We start from the raw sequence: 6,000 nt of genomic DNA, 5'->3' as shown, positions 1-6,000 counted from the left end.
GTAACCTACAGGAAATGAAAATGCAATAATTATTTATTTATTTATTTTTGGCTGCGTTGGGTCTTCGTTGCTGTGCGCGGGCTTTCTCTGGTTGTGGTGAGCGGGGGCTACTCTTCGTTGTGGTGCGCTGGCTTCTCATTGCGGTGGTTTCTCTTGTTGCGGAGCATGGGCTCTGGGCGTGCAGGCTCAGTAGTTGTGGCTCCTGGGCTCTAGAGCACAGGCTCAGTAGTTGTGGCACACGGGCTTCAGCAGTTGTGGCTCGTGGGCTCTAGAGCGCAGGCTCAGTAGTTGTGGCGCACGGGCTTAGTTGCTTCACAGCATGTGGGACCTTCCTGGACCAGGGCTCAGACCGATGTCTCCTACATTGGCAAGCGGGTTCTTAACCACTGTGCCACCAGGGGAGTCCCGATGTATCATATCTTCTTTATCCATTCATCTGTTGATGGGCACTTAGGTTGTTTCCATGTCTTGTTTATCATAAATAATGCTGCGATGAACACGGGGGGTGCACATATCTTTTCAAATTAGTGTTTTTCTATTCCATCAATAAATACCCAGAAGTGGAATACCTAGAGCATGTGGTAGTTCTATTTTTAATTTTACAAGGAGCCTCCATACTGGTTTCCATAGTGACGGCACCGGTTTACATTCCCACCAACAGTGTGTGAAGAATAGCTTTTCCCCACATCCTCACCAACACTTTTTATTTCTTGCCTTTTTGATAATAGCCATTCCAACAGGGCCGAGGTCTCATAGTGGTTTGGATTTGCATTTCCCTAATAATTAGTGATGTTGAACATGTTTTCAACATGCCCGTTGGCCTTCTGTATGTCTTCTTTGAAACACTGTCTATTGCCTTCCTCTGCTCATTTTAAAATCAGGTTGTTTGTATTTTTGTTGTTGAGTTGTATGAGTTTTTTAAATATATTTTTGTTATTAACCCCTTATCAGATACATGATTGGAAACTCTCTCTTCCCATTCCATAGGTTGTCTTTTAATTTTGTCGATTGTTTCCTTCACCATGCGTTCTTTTTTCTTAAGCTTGCTTTGGCTCTTTGTGGTTTTTTCTGGTTCCATGGGAATTTTAGAATTTTTTTTTGTCCTATTTCTGTGGAAAATGTGCTTGGGATTTTGATAGGGATTACACTGAATCTGTAGATTGCTTTAGGTAATATGAACATTTTAACAATGTTATATTCTTCAACACATAAGCACAGAATAGCTTGCCATTTATTTGTGTCTTCAGTTTCTTTCAACAACGTCTCATAATTTTCAGTGTACAGGTCTTTCACCTCTTTAGTTAAATTTACTCCTAGGTATTTTATTATTTTTATTGTAATTGTAAATGGGATTGTTTTCTTAATTTCTCTTTCTGCTAGCTCATTTTTAGTGAATAAAAATGCAACAGGTTTTTGTATATTGATTTTGTATCCTGCAACTTTACTGTATTTGTTAATAATTTCTAATAGTTTTTTGTTGGAGTTTTTAGGGTTTCCTATATATAAAATCAAGTCAACCAGAAATAGTGACAGTTTTACTTCTTTCTGTCACATTTGGATGGCTTTTATTTCATTGTCTTGCCTAATTGTTTTGTCTAGGACTTCCAATACTATGTTGAAGAAGAGCGGTGAGAGTGGGCATCCTTGTCTTATTCCTGAAATTACAGGGTTTGCTTTCAGTTTTTCACCATTGAGTATGATGTTACCTGTGGGTTTGTCATTATGGCCTATGTTGTATTGCGGTAAGTTCCTTCTATACCCACTTGAGTGAGAGTTTCTGTCATAAATGGGTGTTGAATCTTGTCAAATGTTTTTTTCTACATCTATTGAGATGATCATATAGATAGTTTTTGTCCTTCATTTTGTGAATGTGGTGTATCACATTGGTTGGATTATGGATGTTAAACCATCCTTGCATCCTTGGAATGAATCGCACTGGATCATGATGTAAAGTCCTTTAGTGTAACATTATACTGAATGGTGAAGAGCTGAATTCTTTTCCTCTAAGATATGGACCAAGAGAAGATGCTCCCTTTCCCCATTTTTATTCAACATAGTAGTAGAAGTCCTAGCCACAGCAATTAGTCAAGGAAAAGAAATAAAACGCATCCAAACTGGACATGAAGAAGTAACTATTTGCAGATGGCATGATACTGTACATAGAAAACTCTAATTATTCCACCAAAACCTATTAAAACTAATAAATGAATTCAGTAAAGTTGCAGTAAAGTATACAAAATTAATATACAGAAACCTTCCGCTTTTCTATACATTAAAAATGAACTATCAGAAAGAATATCAAGAAAACAATCCTGTTTAAAATTACTTCAAAAAGAATAAAATATCTAGGAATAAATTTAACCAAGGAGGTGAAAAAGCTGTGTTCTTAAATCTATAAGGTGTTGAAGAAAGCAGTATTTTTTTGGATATGTCTCCTTAGGCAAGGGCAACAAAAGCAAAAATAAACAACACAAAAGAACAAACAAAACAGAACAGAAACAGACTCATAGGTACAGAGAACAAACTGGTGGTTGCCATAGGGGAGTGTGGGACGGGGGGAAGGATGAAATATGTAAAGGGGATTTGATTGAGAGGTACAAACTTCCAGCTGTAAAAGAAATAAGTCATGGGGATGTAATGTACACATAAGGAATGTAGTCAATAATACTGTAACAACTTTGTGTGGTGACAGATTGTAACTGGTTTTATTGTGGTGATCATTTCATAATGTTTAAAAATATCAAATCACTATGTTGTACACCTGAAACTAGTATAATATTGTATGTTAATTATAAAGCAGTAAGAAAGAAATTCAGTGAGAAATTGCCAGTTTTCCAGAAGACCCTGTGGCTTCCATCTTGAACTAAAGCTTCCAGCATCACCATACAGATTACCACCCTAATGAATTACATGGAAATCATTTCCTTCTTTTACTATAGGGTCAAGATTAGTTATGCCTCCCTAAATAGTAAATCTTGTCTCCTCTTGAACATTATGTATGTAATGGAGTAATATTACAGTCATGTTTCTTAAATTTTTCTTTTATTTATTTAATGCCATGTTTCAAAATTGATCTGTATTCTGTCTGTAGTTTCAGTTTGTGAATTTTTACTGCCATTTAATATTCTATTGCATATATATAAACCACAAATTTTAAAAAATTAACAAAAAATTTTATTGAAGTATAGTTGATTTACAATATGTCAATTTCTGCTCTACAGCAAAGTGATTCAGTTACACCTATATATATTCTTTTCCATTATGGTTTATCACAGGATATTGAATATAGTTCCCTGTGCTATACAGTAGGACCTTGTCGTTTATCCATCTTATATATATATAATCCCAAACTCCCAATACCTCCCTCCCCATTGGCAACCGCAAGTCTGTTCTCTATGTCTGTGAGTCTGTTACTGTTTCATAGATATGTTCATTTGTGTTGTATTTATTAATTTATTTGGCTGCACCTGGCCTTAGTTGTGGCACATGGGATCTTCACTGCCACGTGTGGGATCTTCTTTGAGGCATGCAGGATCTTTAGTTGCAGCATGTGAATTCTTAGTTGCAGCATGTGGGATCTAGTTCCCTGATCAGGGTTCAGACCTGGGCGCCCTGCATTGGGTGCATGGAGTCTTAGCCACTGGACCACTAGGGAAGTCCCTTGTGTCATTTTTTAGATTCCACATGTAAGTGATATCATATGGTATTTGTCTTTCTCTTTCTGTCTTACTTCACTTAGTATGATAATCTCTAGGTCCATCCACGTTGCTGCAAGTGGCATTATTTCATTTTTTTTCTTTCAATTTTTTAAATAGATCTTTATGGGAATATAATTGCTTCACTAATTACTGTGTTAGTTTTTGCTGCACAACAAAACGAATCAGCCATATGCAGACACACGTCCCCATGTCCCCTCCTTATTGAGCCTCCCTCCCATCCTCCCTTTCCCACCCTTTTTCATTTTTTTATGTCTGAGTAGTATTCCATTGTGTGTGTGTGTGTGTGTGTATGTATACACACACATACAACATCTTCTTTATCCATTCATCTGTCAGTGGACATTTAGGTTGTTTCCATGTCTTGACTGTTGTATATAGTGCTGCTGTGAATATAGGTGTACATGTATCTTTTCGAATTACAGCTTTGTCTGGATATATGCCCAGGAGTGGGATTGCTGGATTATATGGCAACTCTATTTTTAGTTTTTTGAGGAACCTCCATACTGTCTTCCATAGTGGCTGCACCAATTAACATTCCCACCAACAGTGCAGGAGGGTTCCCTTTTCTCCACACCCTCTTCAGCATCTATTGTTTGTAGACTTTTTAGTGATGGCCATTCTGACCGGTGTGAGGTGGTACCTCATTGTAGTTTTGATTTGCATTTCTCTACTAGTTAGCGGTGTTGATTATCTTTTCATGTGCCATCTGTAGGTCTTCTTTTAAACCACAAATATTAATTGTGGCATTGATGTCTATGGTTTTTGTCTAAAATGAATGACACCTCTGCCAATATTCTCATGAATGTGCTCTGAGTCCAAGCTCATATTGCTCGCCATGGGACAGAGAGATGAGATGTTGGGGCAACGAATAGTGACTTTATTCAGAAAGCCAGCAGACCTAGAAGATGGTGGACTCGTGCCCCAAAGAACCTTGTTACCTGAGTTAGATGGGGTTTTTTTTGGGGGGGTGTCAAACAGTGTTTATTAAATGTAAAGTAGCCCTTGCCCCATGGAGAAGAAAATTCCAGGGAGAACAGAGAATAATACAGATTAAACACCCACCTGTGCATTCACACTTTCTCACACATATACACACACACACACACAAAGCGAGGAGGTGTGGCTGGTTGTTGCACACTTTTTGATGCTGGAATCCTTTGTTCTTGCAGCTGTCCATGTAGCTCTGATCATAATGTTCCTTTAAACCTCCAACGAGAAAAGGTTACTCTCTGTTCTGCAGCTTTTTATCTCTGTATGTATGAAGTGTTATACCTTTAAACGTCAGAGCCTTGAGAATGGGCTATTCTGTATATTTCAAGCTATAGGCAATGTTCTTTTGCAAAGGTGCATGACTGAGCACAGGCAACAGAGCACAAGGGTTGGAGCTAAAGGAATAGGTCCAATATGGAGTCAGGTTTGTTCTTCTCTGTTACACACATATCATATGCATATGCACACACTTTCCTCTAGGGTACACAGTTATGGCCTAGAGACGTGTGTCTCTTCCTTTTAATGGATAATTGTTATCTACTTTCCTCATTGACTGTTAACAATTTGAACTCTCACCAGTTACATATTGGGATTCTAGGCACGCAATATTTTTTCCCACAATTAACATTGCCATTGTTTTCTATTTACCTTTAATGTGGATGTAATAGGATTTTGGCATCATGCTTTCACTATCACTGTGGCATGACATTGAGGTGGAAATTACCATAAATTTTAAACTTTCTTTTTTAAATTAATTAATTAATTATTTTTGGGCTGTGTTGGGTCTTTGTTGCTGCGCCCGGGCTTTCTCTAGTTGCAGCGAGCGGGGGCTACTCTTTGTTTGCAGTGGCTTCTCTTGTTGCGGAGCACGGGCTCTAGGCGCACGGGCTTCAGTAGTTGTGGCACGTGGGCTCAGTAGTTGTGGCTTGCAGGCTCGGTAGTTGTGGCTCACGGGCTTAGTTGCTCTGCGGCATGTGGGATCTTCCCGGACCAGGGCTCAAACCCATGTCCCCTGCATTGGCAGGCGGATTCTTAACCACTGCCCCACCAGGGAAACCCTAAGTTTTAAAATAGAAGACGACCTATGTGTACACCGAGATCATCAGTGAGTGTGCTGCAGCTGGTTTATACTCACTTGCACATTCCAGCTCTGCATACAGCGCATTTCCACTGGCACCTTGAAGTTGACCAAAAAGAGAGTATTTACACCAAGGACGGTTGCCACAGTTAGGGCTTTTGAAACAGTGATACACGTTTAGAGCCATTTCAGCAGCACACCCGCTGGCTGTCA

Source organism: Mesoplodon bidens, assembly GCF_964165515.1.
Source record: "Mesoplodon bidens genome assembly, chromosome: 18".
NCBI lineage: Eukaryota > Metazoa > Chordata > Mammalia > Artiodactyla > Ziphiidae > Mesoplodon > Mesoplodon bidens.
The sequence above is the reverse complement of the archived record's forward strand: the minus strand, read 5'-3'. Positions refer to the sequence as shown.